We start from the raw sequence: 26689 nt of genomic DNA, 5'->3' as shown, positions 1-26689 counted from the left end.
ATCTCAGGGTCTTCCCCTGTGTGCACATGCATCTCTTAGCCAAGGTAGATTCTAGCGAAGAGGCCTATGGGTAGGTTGACATCCCTCCCTCTTAGGCCTCCAAGGAGCCTTTCTGTGTGTGTGTAGTCGGGAAGGTCTCCTTCACCTGGAGAATGAGAACTGTGTGGTCTCTTATCTGGGCAGGGCTTAGCTTCTCCTCCGTTTCATCTTGGAGTATCTGTCCACAGGGGGAAAACTCCAGCTGTTCAGCCTGGGGCCCATCTATCTCCTGACTCAGCCTCAAATGGTAAAAAGCCGGTGGTGGCCAAGGATCCGGGAGCACAGATGTCAGACAAAGTAGGAGCTTAGTAAACTGAGTGGTGTAGCGGGAGGGGAGGGTGTTGGCATCCACAGGGGCCTTCCTGTCCTGCTGGTTTCTCAAGCCAGGAGCCTTTGAGAAACCTTCTATACCCCCTTCTCCACCCCCATCAGAGCTTCTGATTTGGGGGCAGGCGAGGACAGCGGGGAGAAAGCATAGTGTTTTGGTAGCTGGCTATGGCGGGTGGCACGATATGTCCCCCAGATGAGCTCTAGCAGGTGCCCTCAGGGGGCAGGAGGGACTCTGAAATGTGAGCCCCCCAAGGGCTGTTCCAGGAGACCTCCTGCCCAGACCCTGGGCCTGCAGGGCCTGCATCTCCACTGTCGGCCCAAGGAGGGCTCAGGGCTGGGATAAACTCAGGCCAGGCTGGCAGGGCTGTGTGGACTCTTTTAAATGGTGAGGGAGGGCTGCTCATTTCTGTGCTCTAAAAATTAGTGCCCTGTTTTAAAGTCATTATTTGCATCTTCTGAGTTCCATTGCCCCCAGGCAAACCCCAGTAGCCAAGCGACCTAGCTTCTGGTCCTCCTCCACCATCTGCCCCTCCCTGGGAGAATCCAGCTGCCTGTCCCCTGGTGAGAGAACTGTACCGAGCTTTCTTGCTGAGCTTTGTATTAGGAAAGCTATAGGTCTGTTTTCATTTCTACATATGAGGTTGTGACGCCAAACAAGCTGTTCCAAACCGCGTGCCCCGCGCTTGGGCACACCCCTCCTCTCTGAGCACCTGAGATGCTTCTCGGTGAACCATGGGCCCAGGAGGAAGGTGCGGCCGGGCTCAAGGAACCAGTGTGGTACCCGAGTGTGCACAGCACAGCCTTCCTTCCTTCTAGCCCCCCCCTCCGGCCGTCAGAGGCTCACAAATATTTTGGCAGGTTGTCTGACTGCTGCTGACGTTTTCTGAGCAGCCAGTCTTGGCCTGCGTGGAAGGGGAGGGCCGCGAGGCCGGGGACCCTCGGGGGTTGCGGCAGAGCGCCGGTTTGCGAGTCAGGAGACCCGCCACCTAGGACCCCCGACGGCTTCCGCGAGCCCGTGTCCTCTGCAGGCTGGGCGGGCAGCTTGGGTCCTCCCTCGTCCCCGTGCTCCACCTTGTCATCCTCGGTGGAGATTCTGTTCAGGGAGACACTTTAAAGCGTGCCGTCCAGATTGCCGTCTGAAGAGAGTTACCTGGGCTGCTCAGAGCCGTGCAGAGCAATGGGGGTGGAGAAGGGGGAGCAGACTCCTGAGGGGCTGGACGGCTCTGGGCACCGGTGTGTCAGTGGCCGTGCGGCTGGCCATCCTCTGCCCAGCTCCTAGGGCCGTGTTTCTGAAACGCGAGTCCGAGGGTGCAGTCCCTTTCAGAAGCCCTCCGGGACGCCCTGAGCCCGACACGTAAGGCCCTCCGGTGGCCCTGCCCACCCGGGGCACCTGGCAGCCCCTCAACACCCCACTTCCCAGATGTACCCCCAAGCTCCGCACCTTGTGTTTGCTCTGTCACCTATGCTAAGGGCAGCTCCGGTGTCACCCTTTAGTGACACCTCTTCTGACCCTGTCCCCGTGCAAAGAGCTCTGTCCTCGAGGACCCACAGGCCAGCGCTCCTGGGCTGCACCTGCCCCCCTAGACAGGTGTCCCCGCGGGTCCACATCCCATCCACCTCCATCGCCTGGCTCACGGGAAGGACTGGCTTGGCTTGTGCGGACTGGCTGGCTGACCCTGGCTCCGCGCACCTCCCCCCACGGTCTCACACCTGGTGCTGACTTACCTTCATGCTTCTGTCCCAAACCTCTGAAGCCACCCAGCCGTTACCTCACAGGGGCTCCCAGGAGTAGGCGGGGTGGGACCCACAGCCTGACCCCCTGGACGCCGCCCTTAGTGGCCTGGCTAGTCAGGCGGTGCAGCCACACGCAGCTTGGAGGTGGCAGGGAGGGAAGGGTCCTGAGGGCTGGGAGGGGCCCGGGAGGAGCGGCCTCCTGTGAAAATACCTGAGCCTCTCAGCAAATCCACACAGAGAACCGGGCAGGGGCCCCAGGGCAGCCGCTCCCTCCACGAAGTTAGAGGACCAGGCCGCGGATCCACCCCTGGCTTCCCAGGGTGTCCTTGTCACAGGGCATTAGGTCCAACCGGGACAGCTGGAAATAAGCAGCCTGGGTCCAGGGCCCCTGGCTGCTGAGGCTCCCAGCACGTCAGGGATGCCTTGGAGACCCCATCTCGGTGCCCCAGGCCGCAGACCCAGGAAAACGGAGCTTCTGTACAGTTTGACCCAGGCCCTCTCCCCATGTGGGTTTCTGCCCTCAGATCATTAGCATCTTGGAGCAGAAGCTCCTGTCTCAAAGTCCAAGCCCTGGCTTTCCTGTCTCTTGGCTTTTTGGAACGTTAATGCAAAAGTGTCTGCTGGTACGCACCAGGGATTTGGTCCCCTCTCAAAGGAGTTAGGAGATTTAGACAATGAGGCTTATGGCAGCAGTGGCCCGTTTTTGTTAAATTTCACTTCCTGGAGGTGAAAGCGAAGTGGGTGGGCTCCTGAAACTGCTCTGACTGGCGGGGGTCAGGTGCCTGGCGCTTTGCATGACCGCACTCATTCCTCACTGCAGCCGTGCGGTGGGTAACGTGAGACCCATTTTACAGAAGTAAGGAGTGAGGCCCGCAAAGTTCAGAACTTGCCCATATAACGCACCACTGGTAGCCTGGGCTCAGACTTAGCCTCCTTCGACTCTAGAAACCAGGTCATTCCTTCATGTCTCGTTGCCCTAACGCAGAGGCTCACGGAATGAGGGCCTCTGCGATGGGGCAGCTCACAGAGGAACGGGCTTCAAGTGGCATCCACGGAGCAGGTGCTCGTGTGGTCCGCACTGTCCCCGTCACCTGCCAGGTTATCGTCAGTGGTGGAGCATGTCATTTGGGGTCAGGGGGGCCTGGATGAGGGCCTGCCCCACACCCGCCTGGCCTCGCCCAGCCTCTGTGTCCTCATCTGTAACGTGTTAACCTCTGACGGCTGCTCTGGGTGTTGGGACAGAGGGGTGCAAACAAAGCGCTTCCCACGACCTCTCCTCTGCCCCCAGAGCAGTTCGGGGTCCCCCTCTGTGCACCCACAGCGCTGTTGCCCTCACCTGAAGCTCTCTCCCCTCTTGCCCACCTGCCTCCCCCCAGTTACCTATGATCAAGCACTCCACCTGGCCCCCGCCCTGCTGAGTCCCCAAAGCTGCATCTTTGAAGGTGCCGGACGTAAAATGTATTGTACCTGTGTTCATGGCACACTCGTAGTAACAGACACATTTTCGTCTGTGGCCTCATCTGATCAGCTAAGCAGCCTCTGAGATCGGTAAGTAGGGCAGATGTCCCCTTTGGACCCTTGGGGAGACTGAGGCAGCTTCTTCCCGGCAGATGGGGAGCGAGCAGAGGCTCTGCCCTGCTCACTGCCTGGACGGAGCGTCCGAGATGGGGAAGGACGGACAGGACAGACTCTGGAGCCTTGGCGTGCATGAATCCCAACTCCCCCCTCCTTTAGCCTGGTTTCCTAGGCAACTTACATAAGCCTCCATCTTCCCGTTTTTAAAAGAGTATAACAACACTTACAGGACCATGGTGGGGATGAAGTGAGTTAAAATCCACAGAGCAGGTACTAACTTAGTGTGTGCCTGGCACACAGTGTTGGTTCAACGAAACTGCAAGCCTAGCTGTGCAGATGGGCTGTCACACCACGTCCTCACTTTCTGCAAATTCCCAGCGTCCCCATAATGCAGAGGAAGGGAACAGAGTGTCACCTGGTTTTCTGTTAATTAAAGAAGGCTCCAGACAAGGCGTGAGCCTCCGGAGGAGGGCATGAAGCCCTTGCCCGAAGCACCGCGGCTGTGCCCCGTGTGTGAGCGCTGCCCGTCCAAGCCTCCAGCATGGAGCATCTGGATTACAAGACGGCAGCGTCGACCCCAAGTGCCGGCACGTCCTGCTTGAGAAAACTGATTTCCCGCCTGGGCCCGGGACTTCGCCGAAGCTGGGTAATCACCCAAGCGGCACCTGACCTTCCTGGCTGTTTATCTTAGCGGCTGGCAGGACTCTGGGCTGTTAAGGATGATGGTGGGGGGAGTGCTGAGCACGGCAGGCTGGGTAGGAGCCCCAGCCCGAGAGCCAGTTTGAAGGGGCCATGCCATGCGCTCCTCGGGCCAGAGCCGCGCCCCACGTGGAGCTCTGGGGAACAGGAGCCAGCCAGCCGGAGAAGAAGGCAGGAGGGGGCATTGCAGGCTGCGTGGAGGTGGAAAATGAAGGCCTTGGTTTCCCAGGCCTCACTCTGCCACACACTGCTGTGTGACCTTCAGCAAGGCGCTTAACCTCTCTGAGTCTCAGGAGTCCCATCTGGGAAATGGGGATATTAATACTGGCTCTGACTACTTCACACGTGAAGTCATTTTTTAAATCTTAAAGCGCCACACTGCTACTGTTGTGAAATGGAGGAGACCAGCCGTGTGCGGGCAACGACTTCCATCGCCAGCCAGCCTAGGGGGCGCCCAGTGTCGGTTCTGCAGCACCACTGCCATCACCAGAACTTTGCTCCCTTTGAGGAGTTATTCTCTGAGTCATGAGTTACGCCGTTACGAATTATAATACCTGATGAACAATGTGTTTGTTAGTAGACTTCTTCCTGCCCATTTGAGCCCCTGCTAGGAGCAAGGTTGTCTCGTTGTGTTTTGTTTTGTTTTCTAAAAGAGGTGAGAGGGACTGCCCTGACGGTCCAGCGGTTAAGACTTCGCCTTCCAATGCAAGGGGTGCAGGTTCGATCCTTGGTTGGGGAGCTAAGATCCCACATGCCTCGTGGCCAGAACACCAAAATATAAAACAGAAGTAATATTGGAACAAATTCAATAGAGACTTTAAAAACAAAAGTAAATAAAAGGGGTAAAAGTTGAAAGAACAGGTGGATCCTGAGGGTCTTGGAGTTGGGGGGATTAGCGTGGCCTTGTGGGGATGGGGGAGGGGGACTGGGGTATCCAGGTGACAGCAAAGACACACAGGGACAGGATGGAGGGCCGGACTGATGGGGCACGGCCAGTCTCCCCCAGATTTTCAGGAGGTCAGCCTTGTTTTCATACCCTTAACTCCTTTCTGACTAGCGTCTCTCCCCAGAAAAATCAAGTTGAAGAGACACAACTCCAGGCCAAAGGGACGCCTGGTATTACGGACCTCTGGTCCTGCCCTGCAGCTACCCAGCCGGGTGCGTTTCCGTTTACCGGTCTGTCGGGGGCGAAGGTGGGCTGCAGACAGAGGTGTTTCCGAGGCCCCAAGTGGGTGGGAGTGGAGAACTTGGTGACAGAGCTGCAGCTCCCGAGCTGGCGTCGCATCAAAGATAGCTCTGCGGGGTCCGGAAGAGCCCTTACGAGGCTGCTTTCCTTTCCCTTCCTTTTTATTTTCCCTTTAATTAATTTAAACTTCTTTGATTAAGGGACAGGTTTCATGAGTCCTGGCAGCTGCTAAGAGACTGATGCCATGGGTGTACCGGGGAGCCTCATGACCGCCCAGTGGAAGAATGTCCTGGTGCCCCACCTGGTGTTGTCTGATTCCACCCCAGCAGAGGGTTGGGTGCTTCATTACAGCCTGGAGAGAATGGAGGCTTTGTGAGGGGAAGTGGGGTCAGAGTGACAGCTTTTCCTATGGCGCTTGGCTGGAGTAGAAGGTTTATTGTCTAAAGTTTTCTGTCTTAATTTAAAAATGGGCAAAGGATTTGAATAGATATTTCGCCAAAGAAGCTATACAAACGGCCAATAAGCACGTGAAAAGATGCTCATATCGCTAGTCACAGGGAAACGTAAGTCAAAACCACAATGAGATACCACCTCACACGCATTAGAATGGATATTATCGAAAGAACAGAAAATAACAAGTGTTGGCAAGGATGTGCAGACACTGTAACCCTGTGCACTGCTGGTGGGAATGTAAAAGGGTGCAGCTGCTCTAGAAAACAGCGTGACGGTTCCTCAAAACACTGAACGTAGACGTACCTTGTGATATAGCGATTCCTCTTCTGGGTACGCATCCAAAGGAGGTAAAATCACGGACTCCGGCTCTTTGTTCACCCATGTTCATAGCAACATTCATTATTCCAAACTGCAAAAGGTAGAGTTTTAAGTGTCTAGCAGTGGATGAACACGTAAACAAAATGAGGTATAAGCATACAAGGAAATGTCATTCAGCCTAAAGAGGAATGAAATTCTGATACCTGTCACAGCATTGAAGAATCTCGCAAACATTATTCTAAGTAAAATAAGCAAGACACCAAAGAACAAATATTAGATTGTTCCTCTCGTGGGAGGCAACTAGAGTGGTTAATTCATAGAGACAGAAGATGGGCTAGTGGCTCCCAGGGGCTGTGGGAGTCACTGCTGAATGCAGCAGAGTTTCTGTTCGGGACGATGAGAAGATTCATGATGGTGACAGTTGCACACGATGTGAATGTGCTTTATGCCACATAACTGTACACTTAAAATTGGCGGAAACGGTACATTTTTTTTTAACATCTTTATTGGGGTATAATTGCTTTACAGTGGTGTGTTAGTTTCTGCTTTATAGCAAAGTGAATCAGTTATACATATACATATGTTCCCATATCTCTTCCCTCTTGCGTCTCCCTCCCTCCCACCCTCCCTACCCCACCCCTCCAGGCGGTCACAAAGCACCGAGCTGATGTCCCTGTGCCATGCGGCTGCTTCCCACTAGCTATCTACCTTACGTTTGGTAGTGTATATATGTCCATGCCTCTCTCTCGCCCTGTCACAGCTCACCCTTCCCCCTCCCCATATCCTCAAGTCTGTTCTCCAGTAGGTCTGTGTCTTTATTCCTGTCTTACCCCTAGGTTCTTCATGACATTTTTTTTTCTTAAATTCCATATATATGTGTTAGCATACGGTATCTGTCTTTTTCTTTCTGACTTACTTCACTCTGTGTGACAGACTCTAGGTCTATCCACCTCATTACAAATAGCTCAGTTTCGTGAAATGGTACATTTTATGCTATGCATATTCTACTACAGTGTGGAATGAAGTTTGTCTTGCTAGGCTGCCCCTTTCCCGGGCCCTTGGCTATAGAGAGCTGACCTCAGTTGTGTGTGGGTCGGTTTTTCTGCACCGGTTGACATTTCTCGGTTACATTTCTCACAAACCCAGGGAACTCATCCCTGTGCCCTGAGGGTCCTGAGGTTCCTTGTCAGCCTGCCTTCTTCTCTCCATCCTGTAGTCATCTTATGCTTGTTTTATAGGTAATGTCCGTGGATTTTACTTGCACTTTGTGGGAGGAATAGGGAAAAATATGTCTGCTCCATCGCTCCAGAAGCGGAAGTCTCCAAGTCACTTTATCTTATGGAGAGAGTTCTGCCCATGTTTCACTTCTGTTGCTAGCCGGTGAAGTCTCACTCATTTCCATATAGTATTATAAAACTAGGGCTGAAAGCATCTTTTGTTCAAGGGCTCCTACTTGTGAAATCGCGTGTTAACATTTCTAAACATTTCCCGAGAGCGGCAGGTAAGTAGCACAGTGTCATTCATCATAGCATTTCACTGTCCACCATCTCTTTTGCCCCAGGCCTCAGTAATGCTAATCCCCGGTACATCTGACTAGCACTCATTTCATGATCATAAAATTAGTTTATTCTACATGTGCTGCCACCTCTCAGCTTGTCATAATCGTTACTTTCCTCGGCTCATGCCTGCTGTCCCGTCCACGGTTCTGTTAGCACATGTGATCAAATATGCTTATGCGGGATTCGTCCTTTCGTCCTCATCGTGACTGCTGGTTTTTAAAACACTCCTTGGAGGAAACACCGTGGTGCGGCAGCGAGAGCAGTGGGTTTTGAATTAGGACGTTTGGGTTAAGTCCTAGTTTCGCTGCTAACTGGCTAATCATTTGATTCCCCTGGGCCTCAGATCCCTCATCATTCAAATGAGGGAAGCACAAGTAGCCCCTTCCTGTGGGACCGGCTTCATGTTGAGGCCACTCACTTGTCATCGAATCAAAGAAATTATCAGACCAGCGGGATTGAGGCAAAGTTGTCGCCGCAGGCCTGATCCCTGATGGCTGTCTGCTGATGGAGGAACTGTCAGTGGATGAACAGCAGGTGCAGAATTTCCATCGAGATTCCTATTTTGGGTTTGTCACTGTAATTTTTTATTTCCGTTGATGACTGTGCTTGGAGCGATACCCAAATTTTAAATGACTTTTGTCCTTTTCCCCGTTGAAGTTCAGTGCCTTAATCCCAGGTCTTCTTTCACCTCTTCCTTTCCGTCTCCCCTTGACCCCCTCTACTCCTTCCTTCCTGAAGTTGAAGTGCTCACCTGAGCAGAGCAGGTCACCTGTGCTTCCTCGATGCGGACAGAAGAGCTAACGCAGGGCTTGCTGTCGCCAGGGCAGGCAAAGCGACCCAAGGCCATGCCCCGAATCCCTGTCAGGGCGAGGGGAGAAACAGGCGAGAAAGGCAATGGGGCAGGAGGGGAGCCGGTGGCAGGAGAGATGGATGAGCAGGACGGCCCCAGGAGACAGGAGCGCGAACACAGGAGCATCTCCCATCGGGTGGGGATGAATCACTGTCATCCCCAGGGCTCGGCAGGGTGGCAGCGCCGTCCTCTCTCAGACTCCGAGTCGTTTGTAGCTGCCAGCCTGGGATGGCGGGACTGTGCGTCCTGCCCCATTAGAGTTTGCCAGGGGGACAGGCGTCTCTGCAGAGCAGCGTGGCCTGGCTGGACACAGCGCCCGCCGTCTGACAGAATCTGCACCACCTCAGCCCCTGTAGGGCACCGTGTCGGCCGACCCCCCTCCCACCCCATGCTCTGGGAACCAGACCCTGGCCTCCTGTCATCCCCAGCAGGAAGGGGCGGAGAGCTAGCCCCCACCCGACACTGCCCAGGCGTCTGGCTTTAGGAGGTTTTCAAGAAATGGACCCGCGACGGAGCTTCCCTGGTGGCGCAGTGGTTGAGAGCCCGCCTGCCGATGCGGGGGACACGGGTTCGTGCCCCGGTCCGGAAGGATCCCACGTGCCGCGGAGCGGCTGGGCCCGTGAGCCGTGGCCGCTGAGCCTGCGCGTCCGGAGCCTGTGCTCCGCAACGGGAGAGGCCACAACGGTGAGAGGCCCGCGTGCCGCAAAAAAAAAAAAGAAAGAAATGGACCCGCGAGGTTCGTGATGATGGTTCACTCCCAAGAACAACGATTTCCATGGATCGCTCCGTGCAGAAGCAGCCAAAACCAAACCCCTAAAGGGAGCGAGAGCAGACGCGCCAGGAGCACAGAGGACCCGGACCCCGTGTGCGAGCGCCTGCGTGCACGTGTGTGCGTGTGCATGCGTGTGTTTCCCAGGAGATGACCCCATGAGGATGGCTCTGTCCTTTGTCGCCTCTACTCTGCTATGGATTTTTCTCATCTTTCTCTCCTTTGCGGGACAAGCCCAGCCCCCTCCGTGACTGGCAGGCTCTGTCAGTCTTCAGAGAGACCTGTTCTGCCCGGTGGGAGGGGTCTGGGTAAATCCCACCATCGTGATGCCCCCAAACCTCCCGGGTGGGTGTGCTGGTGTTTCCGGCTTTCCCCAGCAGAGCGCACCTCTTCTCAGCCTCCTAAACTCGACAGACGTCAGGCGCTGCCAGTACTTGGAGGGGTGGGGAAGGAAAGCGGAATCCTCGCACCCGAAGCCCCAGCACCGCCCCCATCCAGTAGGACCCCTGGCAAGGCGGGCATGAACGTGACCGTGTAGAGGGGCGACTCTGCAGAGCTCACAGCGCACCGGCAGCCGGAGCTCCGGGCCTTCGGGTTTGAGGCCCTCGAAAGGCCTGTTTAGAATCAGAGAATCGGGGCTGGAGCTGCTTCTACTTTCCTGGTTAGAAACCGCAGAAAACCGCTCAGAAGTCTTGATGCTTCTGGCTACAGTGGCTCAGCTGGCAGTGTGTTCAGAGCCGGCCAGGCCCTGAGAAGCAAGGCCCAGAGCCCTGTGCTGCTGCCCGTCCAGCCCTGTCCGGCCCCGAGGTTGCCCCAGCTGTTGGCCGAGGCCTTCCAGCTGCTCCGGAAGCCAGCTGCCCCGCCCCGTGGAGGCCCCCTTCTGTAACCGGCCAGCTGCCCTGCCCACGTGGAGGCCCCCTTCTGTAATCCTGCCACGTGCCTTTACATCCATGCATCCTCAGAAAGGAGGCAGAAAGCAGCCCTGCTCCTGCACTGCCCCTGGGGGAAGAGTCACGTGGGAGGCATGCGGGGGCGGGGTGAAGCTCAGTGCTGACGGGGCTCTGCTGCCCGCTTCTTGGTCACAGAGTTGGGCGAGCACCCTAGAAGGGCGCCCCCGGGAGCTCGGGGTGAGCCTGCCAGTGCTGCGCGGTGGAACCCCTTCCCCAGCAAAGCTCCCAGGCAGGCACCATCCCTGGGGCGGCACGCGTGAGAAAGTGTCCAAGCGTGAGTCGGTGACCTGCCACCCCCTCGGTGCCTCTTGGGCCCTCCCTGGATCTTTTGAGGGGTGGAGCCCGGGAGGGGTCGAGGCAGCAGGTGGGAGTCACATGGAGGGCGAGGGCGTGGCCGGAAGCGCCGGGGCGGGGCGCCGAGGGTGCTTTGCTGCCGGCTCAGAGCCCTGGCTCTGCCACCAATCCATCAGCCTAATTCAGCCACCTCCAGCCCGTGGCGAGTGCGCGGGCAATCTTACTTTTTTGAACCAGGGCATAAATAAGTATCTTGATCAACATGTAAATAAGTAGATATTTACCAGACACCTGTCAAAAGGATTTACTGCATTTTCAAACGATGGAAGCCAGAAGGAGGGGCTGTGTTGGAGGAAAAGACAGTCTCCGACCCCAGGGGTCTCCAGTCTGCTGTGATCCAGCACATGGTTCTGGTTCTACACGGTGGTATCGTGGGGTCGGTAAGATGCGGTGGCACCGAGGAAAGACCGAGAAACATGCAGGTTTGCCCAAATCTAACAAATTAAAATGTAGGTGACTTTTATAGTATAAGCTAGGAGGCTGCGAGAAAGAGACATTCATAACGTCAGTCAGCTCTTGGGCCCGCCCGTGCCCTTCTGGCAAGTGAATGAATGAGTGAGTGAATGAGTGAGCGAGTGAATGAATGAATGCATACACACTGATAAGTTGAGGCTGACTTCCCGCGCTCCCTCCACCCCCTCCCTGTGCATCCTTCCCTGGCTGCATAAACTGTGGTATGAATTTATGGCTCCCGTCAAATGGAACCACCTGAGACGGAAAGGCTCAGTTACTGGCACGGACGGCTGCTCAGGTCAGCTCTGACGGATGCTCCTACCGCCACTCCAAAGCCCTCGGTCCCAGCACCACTCACGGTGCGACCCGCAGCTGCTGGGTCTGGGCTTTGACGGCTGCTTCTGGCCAGATCCGGCCTGTCCCGTCGTCTCTCCTAATTCCCACTGCCACGTGGTCCCCGAGCCACGCAGTCCTGCCCCGCCATCCCCCCTCCCACTGGACCTCTGTGCGACCCCTGCCCTGGGCTGGAGAAGTGCTCCCTGCCTCCATCCCCGCCACTCCCTGCATTCTGCCTGATCGGCGTTACTTGAATATAGAATTTCCCGTGGAGACAGTAATGGCCGTGAAACCACCCCGACTGAGGGCCATGCGGTGGGACTGAGTCAGAGGCGGAGCTCAAGCCCTGCGCCCGGCGCTGACTCCCCGTGGGCCCTGGACTGGCTGCTTGACTCCTCTGAGCCTCAGGATCCTCACCGTGATGAGAGGCGGTACGGCACCAGCCACTTGGGACCGGAGCGCGCTGACTCACCACATCACGTGCGGCGGGCGCCCAAGGGCCTCCTTCTCTCCTCACCCCGCGGGGCTCCACCACTCCAGCGTTTCCCCTAGAAAGACTGACACGCCGTCCAGGGCCCTGGTGAGCAGCAGCTGGGAGTGGGGGGTTTCCTAGATGGTCAAGGACTAAGTCGCGTGTAAACTCCGGAAAGGACACCGGCTCCCTGTGGTGACGACTCTGCTTACCTGTGCCGGGCGGCTCACCTGGGCGTAGATGCCGCAGAGGGGGTGCGAGTGTCACCACGGCAGCTCCGCCCGGACCCACCGTCTCAGAGGAAAGCCCGTGTCCTCTGAGATGCTCGTAGCTCTTCTGGGATCACAGAAGCCACGTGGTCTGTGGTGCAAGGGTCCGGCCTGAAACCTGGAGTGTGGAGGAGGCTGAGTTGCCCTCTGTGTCTAGCTGGTGTCAGGGAGGGGTCCCCGAGCCTCCCGGCCGAAGGGACTCGTCGTGTTGCGATGACCTCTGTCCCTTCTGATCCCGCCCCGGGCTTCAGTGCCCCAGGCAGGCAGGGGCGCTGCTTCTGCATCTGCAGGCCCCAGGGTAGTAAATGTCGGTGGACATAATCAGAACTCGGGTCCCCGGGGCCCGGCATCTGACTGGACCACAGCCTGATTCTGGCCCAGCGCGTGGAGTCAGTTCCGCAGACGCTGGGGGCGGGGGGATGCGGGGGGAGAGGACAGCAGTGGGGAGCGGTGACTCGGGGGAGGGCGCTCACCCCAGGGCAGAGCCTGCTGGTACTCCGACCTCTCGCCGGCTGCATGCTCATGGGGACTTCTGGCCAGAGGGGTCAGAGGTCAGTGGGACCCTGGCTGTGGTTGGGCAGAGGTGCTGGGTCACTGGCTTGCTTTCTGTGTAGAAGATAGACAAGTGGTCGACTCTTCCAGGAGGACCCAAGATTCACACCCCACAAGCCCCTCTTCCTGGGTGTGTTGGACACGCCCCCCCCCCATGTGCACCCTGGGCTCCTGCTACACGTGTGCACACGCCCTCTGTGGGCAGACACCTGGGCATCATAGGCATGGCTTCGGGAACCTTAACCCTGGACATCTCAGGGCGTAAACGAACCCCAGCAGTGTCGCACTTTTCTTTCCTGCTCCCGTGTGTCTTCTATTCCTGCCTATTCTGCTTTTTCCTCCTTTCTGTTTTCCAATTTTCTTCTCTAGCACTTTCTTTAAGTTTTTATTTTATTTTTTTAAACTGAGGTATAGCTGATGTCCAATATTATGTTAGTCTCAGGGATAACAGTGATTCACAATTTTTTAAGATTATACTCCATCTAATGTTATTACAAATATACTTCTGTATATTACTTTTGTATCCTACAGCTTTACTGAATCCATTGATGAGCTCTAGTAGTTTTCTGGCAGTGTCTTTAAGCTTGTCTATCTATAGTATCATGTCATCTGCAAACAGTGACAGTTTTACTTCTTCCTTTCCAGTTTGGATTCCTTTTACTTCTTTTTCTTGTCTGATTGCGATGGTTAGGACTTCCAATACTCTATTGAATAAAAGTGGCGAGCATGGACACCCTTGTCTTGAGGAAGTGCTTTTAGCTTTTCACTGTTCGGTAGGATGTTAGCTGTGGGTTTATCACATACGGCCTTTATTATGATGAGCTATGTTCCCTCTCTACCAACACTGGAGAGTTTTTATCATAAATGGATGTTGAGTTTTGTCAAAAGCTTTTTCTGCGTCTATTGAGATGATCGTATGGTTTTTATTCTTCAGTTTGTTTATGTGGTGCATCATCCTGATTGGTTTGTGGATGTTGGACCATCCTTGCATCACTGGGATTAATCCCAATTGACAGTGGCTTATGATTCTTTTAAAGTAGTGTTGGATTCAGTTTGCTAATATTTTGTTGACGATTTTTGCATCTATGTTCCTCAGTGATATTGGCCTGTAATTTTCTTTTTTGTGTGATGTCTTTGTCTGGTTTTGGTTTCAGGATGACGGTGGCTTCATAGAATAATTCTGGAAGCATTCCTTCCTCTGCAATTTTTTGGAATAGTTTCAGAAGGACAGGTGTTAACAGTCTTCTCTAAATGTTTAGTAGAATTCAGCTGTGAAGCCATCAGGTCCTGGACTTTTGTTTGTTGGGAGTTTTTTAAATTACTGATTCAATTTCATTTCTGGTAATTGGTCTGTTCATATTTTCTGTTTCTCCCTGGTTTAGTCTTGGGACATTGTACCTTTCTAGGAATTTTTCCATTTCTGCTAGGTTGTCCATTTTATCGGTATAGGGTCAGTCATAGTAGTCTCTTAGGATGCTTTGTATTTCTGTGGTATGGGGGTTGTACCTTCTCCTTTTTCATTTCTGATTTTATTGATTTGAGTCCTCTCTTTTTCCTGATGAGTCTGGCTAAAGGTTTATGAATTTTGTTTATCTTTTCAAAGAATCAGCTCTTAGCTTCATTGACCTTTCCTACTGTTTTTAATTCTCCATTTCATTTATTTCTGCTCTGATCTTTATGGCAGCACCTGGATTTAAAATCAGGTAGTCTCCCTCCAGAGACGGGAATCCTAACCACCATGCCCTGAGCCTCAACTAACACAACAAGGCCAGAGGACAAGGTGGGAGTCGGGCTGGTGGCAGCCAGGCACGTGTCCATTCAGAGCAGGGGAGGCAAGGCCTTGCTTACTTGGCACCTGCCATGGGAGTCAGAGCCACTCATAGGACCTGAGGGATTCCTCACTCCCCAGGGCCCATTATGGTCTGTGGACCCCAGGGAAACACACGTATAAACTGCACACCAAACTCTCTACGTGATTTTTCGTAGCCCGGGCAGAGGAGGGGAAGGGGCATTCATTTTACAGATTAGAAAACTGAGGCCCAAAGAAGCAACATGCCTCACCCCAAACAGAGGCCTCTCGAACCAGTTGGGGTCTCAGCCCTGAAGCGGTGGTGGGCTGGGCCACATGGAGGAGAGGGTCGCTGCTGGGACCCGGGTCACCAAGGCCCTCAGTGTATCCTGTAAACTAGGAGAGAGGTGACTGTTCACTTACCCGCCGGCCTCCTTGGCAGGTTCCTGGACCACCCCTGAGAACGTTGAGACACGGAAGCCTGAGGTCCGGCCAGCGGACACCATCCGCTCCCCACCAGGCCTTCCGTGGGACTTGGGGCGAGACCCCTGGCCTGCTTCCCCGAACCCCTGGGCCTCCTCACCTGCAGAAAATACATCGTTTCTGACGATCGTTGTGAGGATGGGAGGGCCTTTGGGTGGGGAGCTCTTTTTTTTTTTTTTTTTTTTGCGGTACGCGGGCCTCTCACTGTTGTGGCCTCTCCCGTTGTGGAGCACAGGCTCCGGACGCACAGGCCCAGCGGCCACAGCTCACGGGCCCAGCCGCTCCGCGGCATGCGGATCCTCCCGGACCGGGGCACGAACCCGCGTCCCCTGCATCGGCAGGCAGACTCTCAACCTCTGTGCCACCAGGGAAGCCCTGGGTGGGGAGCTCCTTGAGCAGTTCTGGAGCGAGGTATATGCGCTAAGACCCCCGTCCCACCTGATCCCCAAAGTGTAGGAGACACTGTTACTTCAGCCAGATCCTGGATTAGACTAAAAACGCTCAATAGCCACAAAGGTAAACAATATCTGGTGACTGACAGAGTTAGCACCCCAGGAAGACGCTTCCATCTGCCTTGGAATAAAATGCTCAGAATATTTCTCTCATCCTCCCAACCGGAAGGTTCCGGAAATGTAAAACTGAGCAAAACACTTGACAGGGAACTTCTAAATGTTTATAAAACATGCCGCGATGGTAATATTTTTCTGTTAACCAGCTTGCAACCATTTTTATGGGATCATCTGCTCATTAGCCCAATACTTTGCTGACATGAAAACTTTGCTTCATAAACGAGAAAATGTAAAGTCGAAGAATAAAAAAAGACTTTCTAAGCTCACATCACAAAGCAACTTAGAGGCCACACCCGGTCAGAACCTTCCATACTGGAAATGTCATATCCTCTAAAAACCCCTTAGTAGCAGTGGTTTTTTTTGAGGGACAAATGGGGTTCCCCTTAGGAAACAGGGTTGTCCGAGAGGATGGTCTTGGGTGGCCCCTGGCGTTCCTGTCATTCACCCTTGTCATGGCCGTGCTAAGGCGCAGTGAACTTGGCAGTGAGTGAAATACCGTTCTCTGGTTCTCTTCTTGGGGAAATCCATCAGTAATTAGACTCATTTTTCAATTTCGTCACCTAGAAACAGAAAATGCCCATAAATCTCCCCAAACAGAAATTAGATGCTGCCGATTTAATTACCAATGAGTAAACAAGGTGATTCAGCCTCCATAAGATGCCCAAACGCGTTCATCACCGGCTCATTAAACTACCGCACAAGCGATTGTTCACTGCGAGGAGCGGGTGGGGTGGAGTGCCGGAGCCGGGGATCGCGGACACGTGCTTTCACGTGAGGGTGCTGAGCTGGTGCCGCTGGGGCGGGAGGGGGACCCCGGGGGCGCGGGAATAACCGCGTGGTTGTGGCACCTCTGCAGACACGACTGTGACCCCGAGGCGGACCTTGTCCTTTCTCACCAAGACTGTCTCCTTCCCCCAAGTCCCCCCACCCGCCCCGTCCAGTAGGAAGACGCCCCCAAGCTTCCTCAGGTCGGTTTACCTACAAGGAGTAGGTGGGCGCTTTGGGAGCTTCCCTGAGGTATAATTAGGGTGACTAAAGTCTCTAGTTCACCTGGGATCACCCCCGTGTGATCACCCCCTGTGTCCCCACTAATTAGTCACAGCGTCCTCTTTCACTCTCGAAGCTGCCCTTGTCTGACGGGTAAACTACATGGTCACCCTGTGCATCCCGCAGGGAGGGTACAGGTTGTAAGTCGGCACCGATGCGTCGATGGTCCTTGTGTTGAGAGGGGTGCTGAGGTCATGTTGTGGGTCAGCAGGTGAGTTCCTGGTGATGGCCGGGCGGTGTCTGCTGGGGGGCCCAGGTCGGGGGCGGCTTGAGCACCGGACAAAGGTCAGGAGATGGGGGTTTGCACCCAGCACCGCTCCGGTCATCTCGGGGTGTCACTTCTATCTGACACTGAGCCAGGTCACTCACGAGGCCTCTCAGTTTTGTGAGTCTAATCCTGTGTCGAGTGTACGTCACCCTGTGGGACACTGGAGCCCCCTTCCTCCCCTGAGATTCTGTGGTCCTGTGCTGATTTTATGAGATGGCTCTCTCTGCCCCAAAGAGAAGCTTTGGGGTGATGCCCGCCAGTATTTCCACAGCACTTTGCAGTTCACAGAGCACGTCCACGTACGTGGACACCAGCACACGACGCAGGCTGTTTCCATATTCCTTCTATGGATGAAAAAGTTAAAGCTGACGTTAAGGGCCAGCGCTCTGGGCTCAGGGGCCCCAGGTCAAGCCCTGCCACGGCTCTTAGAGTCTGTGTGGTCTGGGCGAGCAGACCTGCCTTCCGCGTCTCAACCTCCTGATTCACGGGGAGGACTGATCTGCCGGCATCGTGATGTTGTGACGAAGGAAGAAAATAATTCGGTAATTCGTGCAAGGGACATGGGATCAGGGTCGGGATCGAGAACACACAGGGTGACATTAGTTCTTGTTATTGGTGGTGTTGGTGGTCGACATCGTGGTAACCAGCTTGTAACCGGCGTGACGGGGACTCTTCTCAGGCACCGGGACCCGGGGTCTGTCTGTGACCCCAGCTTCCGTTGTCCCCATCTGCCGTAGGATTTCTGTCTGCAAGTCAGAGGCAGCAAGCAGAAAAGCAGGAAAAATGAAGCCCGTGTTTGGGGAGGTGTTTTGCCTCCTGGCATCACGAGAACACGAGCTGGGAGCTGAAACTCCTCCCTCCTCGCCTCACATCCTTCCCGCAGAGGACGTAGCGGCACGAGGACTGTATTTAGGCCATCGCCGCCCTCATGGGCTCCACGGTTGGGGGAGGGGACCAAGCCCTCTGCGCCGTCCCCTCACTCGGGATGTTGGCCCTTCCTGGGTAACTGGGCTCCCTCTGTGGGTCCGCACAGGTCAGGAGACGCCCCACCCACACCCGCAAGGGCTGGGGTGCATTGATCAGCATCACAGGTGGATGCTCACAGCGCTGTGTCTTTCCATTTTCAGTGGGTCTGCACACCTTTTAAGCAATTTGCAAGAAATAGCCAATTAGCTGAGCTGTTGTGTGACCCTGTGGACGCTGCCCGTGCCTCAGGTGGAGGGAGAAGTTCTGAGAGGGACGGAGGGGAAGCCGGGGGCTGATGGCTGGAGGGGCAGAGGAGCCACGAAAGAAAGGGGGGGCGGGAGGGTGGGAGGGAAGCAGAGGCCCAGGGCGGGGACCGGCTATTTTCACCTGCGTGAGACAGATTCGCTTCTTCCTCCTTGGATGTTTGGCGTCTCGGCTAAAAATGCCTCAAGGGAATGGTGTCTTGGGGACAGGGAGATGGAGAGGGCGGTGGCACTATAGGAGGCTTGGGCGGGGAGCTGTGCTCGGGTGGTGGTGATGGTGATGGGGGTGGAGGAGACGGTGGTGATGGTGATGGGGGTGGAGGAGACGGTGGTGATGGTGATGGAGGTGGAGGAGACGGTGGTGATGGTGATGGGGGTGGAGGAGACGGTGGTGATGGTGATGGGGGTGGAGGAGACGGTGGTGATGGTGATGGGGGTGGTGTGAGGAGGAAAAGAAAGTGGGGTGAGAGAAGTAGAGGAGAGGAAATTACCTGCCTTCCTGCTTCATGAAGTGGTCGTGACACTCAACATAAAATGGAAGGCTCCTCATAAACTGTAATGTCCCACGCCTTGCGCTCTCGCTGTGGAAGTGACCGCAGGTCCTCAACCCTCCTGAACCCACGCTCTCACTCCTGATGGGCACTGCAGTCGTCGGTCACCTCGTCCAGGCCACTGAAATAAGTCGCTTCAGGAGGCAAAGGGTTGTGGGGTTCCCAGAGCCTCCAGGGAAAGGCTCGCGGCTGGGGGGCTGGGGTCCCTTCGGCTGAGGATCCAGGACTGGGGGTCGGGGTCAGGAGCATTCAGAAGGCCCGGAACCTGGCAGACGGGCTCAGAGAAGTTTCTGGTTTGGTTGTGAAGTTGTGTCAATAATAGAAAACACACGTGAGGCCTTGGGCTCCAGTTTGTGTTGAAGCCAAGAGGCTCAGAAGTAGCTCGAAAATGGGTCATGCTACCTGCTGAGGGTCCTGGAGGCCCGTGTGGGCAGGAGGGAAGAGGGGACGGGCAGAGGGCTGATGCTGTGGGCGCTGGAGAGTGGCCCAGGCGGGACCTCTGGGGATACACAGAGCTGCCTGGAGGGGGCGTGAGCCCCACAGACGCCTGCAGAACCCCCGCTGCTCCTGCCGCAGAGCCGGGGGCAGAGCTGGGGGCCATGCTGGGTGCAGAGCCGGGGGCCACGCTGGGTGCAGAGCCGGGGGCCATGCTCGATGCAGAGCCGGGGTCCATGCTGGGTGCAGAGCCGGGGTCCATGCTGGGTGCAGAGCCGGGGGCCATGCTGGGTGCAGAGCCGGGGGCCATGCTGGGTGCAGAGCCGGGGGCCATGCTCGATGCAGAGCCGGGGTCCATGCTGGGTGCAGAGCCGGGGGCCATGCTGGGTGCAGAGCCGGGGGCCATGCTCGGTGCAGAGCCGTGGGCCATGCTGGGTGCAGAGCCGGGGGCCATGCTGGGTGCAGAGCCGGGGGCCATGCTCGATGCAGAGCCGCGATGGCAGCTGAGCCATCCCAGTGCGGACTATGACTCCTAATCCCCAGGTCACCGGAGTCGTGTAGCTTCCCACTTTCCTGGTGACAAGGCCACAGTTGGGAAGATTACGCGGCTCGTCACAGGGAAACAGCTTGACTCCAAAGCCCTTTCCCTCTGTCATTTTGCCCTCCAGTTAAAGACACCTCCTAACCAACGTGACAAAGAGGCCTGCTTCCGCCCTGCAGGCCTCTGTCCCCAAGGGGACGAGCTTGCAGAAAACACACACATTGTCGTAAGTGCTAGAATCGTGTCTGCAGAGGGCCCTGCACTGAGTGAGTGGAGGGCCGTGGGGGGCCGGGGAGGGTAAGACGTCCAGACCAGGGGAGGGGCAGGCCTTGCAGGTGGAGGAAGGCCGGCCTGGCAGGGTTGCCCTCACCACCCGTCTGGGTTGCGTGTGGTGAGCCTTCTGGTGTGGCTGGAGCACAGGGTGCTGGCCGGATATGGGGCCAGAGGGACGAGTGGGTTCCACTGGGACCTGGGAGCCAGGCCATGGAGGCAAGACTCCATCCCAGGCCCGGGGCGGGGGTGGCACGGGGGGAGGTGGTTAGGCAGAGAATCAGCCTGGATGCCGATAAGGCCAGTGAGGGAGCTGCCTTAACACCCAAACAGTGATGGGGGCGGGCGGAGGACAAGCCGTGGAGACAGGCAGAAAAGGGGGTCTGTTCCCCTGTGCCGCGTGCTGGTCTGCTTCCTCGCAAGAAGGTGGGCATTTAGGAGAGAGTTTTGAGGCCACTGCCGCATCCATTTGGGAAACCACACACTAGCCACAGGTCATTAAGCAAATGCCCCCTTGTCCCCAGAAGCACTTCAGCTCTGAGTGGGAATACCTGTCACCACTCTGCTCCATTACCCAAAGCAAAGGTGATGTCCCGGAGCCAGTGACGTCCTGGGAGAGAGGGGGCCGGCCGCGCCCTGACAGCCTGTGCTGCCCGCTGGGGAGGGGCACGTGGCCAGCCGTGAACTCCAAGGGGCGGCTCAGCGGCCCGTGACGACGGTGCAGGACACCACCGAGCCCGCAGGCAGGCCAGGTCTGCCCTGGGGGCTGACAGCTGAGAAGCAGCCCAGGAAGGGGCCCCGGGGACGGGCAGAGATGCCGTCTGGGGCACGGGCTGGCGAGGGGCAGGCCGGCACCTGGACATCTGAGCCGCCTGCTTGACCCTCCCAGGGGGGCAAGGCCAGCCTCCAGAGGAGACGTGAGCTGAGGGTCTCACAAGTGGATGAGTCACGGCCACCTGGCGTCACGGGCGAGGGCAGAGCAAGCTGTGCGGGAGGAGAGCTTCCGGATCTTTGGGCTGAGCCCCTGTGAGACCAGCGACCCGGCAGACTTTCAGCCTCCAGGGCCACCAGCCTCAACAAACAGGTGACTGTTCTTTCCGAGGCTGCTTTGCTCTTAGCTATCCCGGGGTTTTGTCCGGCCCTTTCATCCTTTACAGGAGCCCTGGGTGTTAAGGCCAGACCGCCTGAACCACCACAAGGCCCTTGGGAAGGGCCTGCCTCGAAAAATTGTAGCCGTTGCCTTCAGCCGCCTCCCGCCTCCCCGCCCACCGCCTTGTGCCCCATCCCAGGGCCCCAGCCTTCCACCAGCTCTCTCGACAAGCGGCTGTGCTGGTGGTCTCCTGACGAGTGATCCCGGGGAGGGGGTAGCTGATACAGGTTCAGCCGTGGCCTCAGGTAGCTTTAGATGAAGACCCTTGATGGTTAGAAAATCTTTAACATCCAAAGGAATGCTTCCTTTTTTTCCCTTTGTGAGAAAATAAATACAACAGAATTTGTCATTCTAACCGTTTTAAAGTGTACACGTGAGTGGCATGAATTACACTCACACCGTCACGCTGTTTCCGCAGTTTTTCGTTCCCCGAAACAGATCCCTCCTCCTCCAGCCCTGGGAACCTCTAATCTACAGTTTCCATGAATTTGCCCGTTCTGGGTGTTTCACAGAAGTGGAGTCATACATCTCTGTCCTTTTAGGACTGGCTCCTCTCTCTCAGCGCAGTGTTTTCAGGGCTTACCCATGTTGCAGCGCGTGTCAGAACTTTATTCCTTTTCAGGGCTGACTAGTATCCTTCTGTGCGTGGATTCACCACATTCTGTGTAGTCCTTCAGCCGCCGAGGGAAGGAAAGCTCTCTGAGTGTGAATTTCCACAGCTGGTCTGTTAACAGAGCAGGTACATGCTGTTTAACACAGACGGTAGGCATCGCCCAGCTGCACCACGTGTGCATGTGTGTGCACGTGTGCAGAAACATGCATGCTTGAAGAGACATGAGCGTGCATACGTGAACAGACCTGGCAGGCGCTCCCTGATGGCCGGGTCCAGGGAGCTCTCCCCTGGCACTGGCTTCCCTTGCCAGGAGGGAATGTTGTGTTCTAAAGCACACACAGTAATAGCCTCGTTGATGAAGGATTTTTCATTATCAAACCTATCTGTGTTTATAGGGATCCTCAGAACAGTGAGGACAGGAACTCTGTGTTCTCTCCACATTTGGGAATCTGACTGTGCCATGTGCAGAACTGCGCACAGACCAGGGACGAGCTTGACAGAGGACTCTGGAGAGGCTTTGGAGTCATCGTCACTTTGAAAGTGGTATTCCAAGTTCTAAGAAAACCAGGGGGGAAAAAAGCACTCATTCCTCTTCTCCAGTAAAATCTCAGGCAGAGCCCAGAACATAAAGCCAGCAGGAGTCACCCGGGCCAGTCAGGAAGCAATGGCTGCGCCTTTTCGTGTGTGTTCTCTCTCCACACCCCATCCTGTGGGTTCCCCAGACTGGATTCAGCTGTGTAGGGTCCTCGGGTTAAAGAGGCCACGCTCTGGTTCAAGGCGGGGGCAGGGGGGAAGCCCCACCTTGTCAGCCTCCCCCCGACCTGTACCCGCTCCCAAAGCAGCCCTGGGGAGCCCAGGGCTCTCAGCAGCATCATGTTTTGTTTTGTTTTTTCATGCTTAACTAGCTCTTCTACCGATGAGAAACAGACCAGGGAGGTAGCGTGATTTCCCAAAGACACAGAGCCATTCGGTGTCAGAATCAAGATTGTTACCATCCACAGATAATTGAGTCTTCCGTGAAGAGGCTTACAATGCGGGTGAAGGGCAGGATGTGTGGACGTGAGGAGAGCGGAAAGCTCTGACGGCCTGTGCCCACCAGGGCCTCACAGCCCACAGGCATCCGGGAGACCTCGTGACCCCTGGGAACCGAGGCGCTCCCTCCTCTGAATCCCCTCAGTGGGTCAAACCTGGGAATGGATGTGGGCCCGGGTGCCAGTGGCGGCCCTAAGGAGAGAGCAGGGAGAGGGGAGGGATGGGGACACGGTGACAAGGAAAGGACACGCGGGGCGGGCGGGGTTGGGGAATATTGTCGGGAGGGAAGGGGAGGTGCTGGGAAAGGGAAGAGATGGAACCACTTGAGCGGCGAGGTCCCCACTCCAGCCGGCAGCAGCGGAGGGTCCTGGGGAGTCCTGGGCGTCCCCTCGCCCCCCACCCGCAGCTGTGCGTGGCTGCGTCTGGCACGTCCCAGCCTTGTCCTCACGCCTCCTCCAGCCTTTTCAACCTCGACCCACAGTGGGGCCTGGAATCAGGCTGCCCCAGGGTGGCTTCCAGAGTTGCCAGGGGTTCCCGAGATCACAGAAACGGCGGGTCCCGTGCTGGACCTTGGTGCGTTCTCAGGGCTCTGGGAACCCCAGAACCAGGCCCGAGGAGGCCATGAGGAATGTGAGCCCATGAGGCCAGAGGCACCTGGACATCAGCCGGCCGGAGAGCGGCTTCCATGGCTGCACTGATCTCCACCCCCGGACGTTTCTATGGCAACGCCCAGTGTTTTGAAAGGATGACCGAGCTGTTTCACTTGTTTACGTTTTCTTGTTTGTTTTTTGGTTTTGAGGAGAGGGTTGGAATTACTTCTGAACACAGAACACAGCACTGCTCACAAGAGTGGTGCCACACACATGCACACCCGCGTTCACCCACCTCACAGGTGACTGTGCCCCAGACTTGGTGACCACAGGCCCTTGCTCCTTCCCTGGGTTCTTGTCCGGACCCTTCTTCCTGGCTCCTGGGCCCTCTTCAGTTCTGTCTCAGACCCTTAAACCTCGTACTGAGGAGTCCGACCCACTCGTGTCTTAGGGGGTCAGCGGGGCCCGGGAGGCAAAGAAACGAATGCACCTTGGGCCTCGGGTCAGGAAGTCCAGCTCATCCTGCATCCTCCACGTGTACCTGCCAGGCCTTATCTTATCAGTGTCCTAGTCTTTCCGCCGGGAGGTTACTTAGATAACCTCTGAGGTCCTTTCTCTCTCAGACCCCATGGCTTTAAGCAGGACCCTGTCACTTCTCCTGGGAGACAATTCCCAGGACGCAGAAGCACTCCCTTGGGCTGAGGTCGTCCCGTAGGGGATGGACCCCAGCCTCAGCTCTCCTCCGGTCCACACGATCTCCAGGGCCACCTTGTCCAGCCGCCCCTGTGAGCCCAGCTCCGTGCGAGCCCACCTCTACATCCAAGTCCAGGAGCTCCGCCTTGAGTACAGAACGCTGACCCCTCCTCTTCCTCAAGGCCCCACTGCAGCGAGAGAGTCCTCCACCCACAGTCACCGGGTTAGAAACCCCAGGGGGAGGGGGCGCGCCCTTCTTTCCCTGCCTCTTCTCCGACCCCCACGTGCAGCCAGGAAGCGAATCACACGCCTTCTGTGTCCCAAGTCCCCCTGCTCATCTCCAGTCCCCCGTCTCGGCCTCAGCTCAGGCCTCCACGATCTCTGCCCGATTGCCCCATCGTGACAGCGCCAGACGGCAGTGCACACCACAGCAGGGCTGCCGTCTCCTCAGAACGGAAGCCAAGTGTCCAGGCCTGGCCCCAGAGCCCCCGGTCCCCTTGCTCCGGCCCACCTCTCCAGCCCGTCCCCTCCCCAGCCACGGCCTCCACACTTCCCCCCTTTACCTCTCTCTCCACCGGATGCCTGACCCACCCACTTCAGCTGACAGCTCTCCATCCTCCCAGCCTTCCCTCCAGGGCACAGCTTACCTGCTGTACTGGACTCTGTCCATCTGTCCCCATTGTCCCCAGAGCTCCTGGAGGTCAGTTTCTGAGCCCTTTCTCTTGAATCTCCAGCACATAAACATGTCCGTGAACGGTTGAGTGAAGGACTCGCTGCCATGTCCGTGGTTCCTTCTCATCTCCACCTGTTATGTCACATGCTGTAGATTAGGGAGTGGGCCTCATCAGGGAAACTTACAAAGGCCGAGGGTCAACAAGAGAAGACACACGTCCCCAGGTCCTCCATCTCACAGGAGGCGCAGCAGGTCTAGGACGCGCCGGGGCTGCGGTGTGAGCCTGCACGGCAGTGGAGGGACCCGGGACCCCTCCTCCCCCGTGGCTTTCTCTTTTCATAGAGGAATCAGGAAGGGAAGGCAGCCTCGCAGACGAGGGGGTAAACACACTGCTTGGTGCCAGTCGGGCGGGGCTGGGAGTGCAGCTGTTTAAGGAGTTGTCTGAGACGCCAGCCCCCCAGCACACAGGACGCTCGGAGCCCTGGGGCATGGCTGTCCTCCCTGCCGCGGGGAACGGGTATTCCGAGCTGGGTTGCTACCTGTCCCAGAAAGCTCACTGTGCAAACGACCCAGAGGGCTCCCCAGCATCATGTCCAGTGACTCAGCTGGTTGAGCCTCACCAGGAACGTGTGACTGGATGGAGGCTGGCGGGGTGACGGCACCTGGCACGCAGGTGACACATGAAAGCCCCTGACACAAATGGGTACCCAGCTTACCTTTGTTTCCCTTCTCATCCCTGCTCCAACTTCGTGAATTTCCGCAGAGGTTCCTGGGGGTGCAGAGGAGGTGGCCCTGTCATCTGGGGCTAAACGTGGACGCTCTGAATGGTCTCGGGGGCGGGGGCTGAGTGGCTGGACAGCTCACCTTCCACAGTCGTCCTCAGGTGTGTCGCGCCCTTTTGGAACATGCATTCCCTTTCAACAAGGTCCTGATGTACATTTTTATCCAACATCACCTACTTTTTAAAGACCAGAGGTCCTACGCACTGCCGTTTGTTCCTGGGTCGCAGACCCCTGGGAAGCCACGTCCCAGACCAACTTCAAGATGACAGAATGGGTGGGAGGTAAGGACAAGCCTGCCTCGGAGATGCTGGTGGAGTCCCACCTCCATCCCCTTCCCATGGTTGCCGCTTATCTGGGCCTTTCTCAGCACGTGGACCAGTGGTTCTTAAACTTCAGGTGCTTCAGAGACACCCGGGAATGGTCTGGAATGTCCCCTTCCAGGCTCCATAGCCAGAAGATCTCCTCCAGTAGGTCTGGGTGGGGCCCGGGGTTCTTCCCTTTTTAACTTTGTGTCCCCAAACTTCATCCTGAGCTGGGCTGGGTGAGGCCAGCACGCGCTCAACGTCACAGGGTTTGGGGAGGGTGGGCAGAGCAGATGGGCAGAGCACGGGGGGCGTTGGGACCAACCTGACCTCCCTGCAGGGTGGGCGGCAGGCCGTATGCCTTCTAGGGATACGGTGGGCGTGGGACCTGGGGTCTTCAGTGAGCCCCTCCTGACTTGCGGAGGAGGAGAAGCCGGGCCTGGGGTCTGAGGTGGGAGCTTCCTGGAGGCTCCCACGGAGACGAGCGCAAAGCATCGGTGTGTGGAGGCCCCGGCCGCCTCTGCCTGAGGGGCCTTGAAGGCTCTGCACCGGGGGCAGCGTGGGAGAGCGGCTGCTGTGGAGAGTGGGGTGCCGGTGAATCAGCCCCGAGTCGGCTCTAACCAGCCGGAGTCAGTCCTGCCGAGCGTGGGCTCCGGGGACAGGGCCACATCCCACGGCAGAGCCCTCTTGGAGAGGACAGAGTGTGGAGAGCGGAATAGCACCGCCCCTCCGCCACCCAGTGCCCGCCCTCATCCTGGCAATGCTGGGGTCCCT

General features: G+C 56.6%; 1 protein-coding gene across 1 annotated transcript in view; it reads left to right on the top strand.

Annotated features, from left to right (window-relative positions):
* The window catches only part of CACNA1C (calcium voltage-gated channel subunit alpha1 C), a 422079-nt gene that overhangs the window by 203909 nt on the left and 191481 nt on the right, over positions 1–26689 (top strand). The gene's annotated exons all lie outside the window — the stretch shown is intronic.

The sequence above is a fragment of the Delphinapterus leucas genome, chromosome 11 (genome assembly GCF_059928025.1).
Source record: "Delphinapterus leucas isolate spDelLeu-1000000601 "Yukka" chromosome 11, BTC_Dleu_Yukka2, whole genome shotgun sequence".
In the NCBI taxonomy this organism is placed as follows: Eukaryota; Metazoa; Chordata; class Mammalia; order Artiodactyla; family Monodontidae; genus Delphinapterus; species Delphinapterus leucas.
Note: the sequence above shows the minus strand (reverse complement) of the source record. Positions and strands in the feature narration are given on the sequence as shown.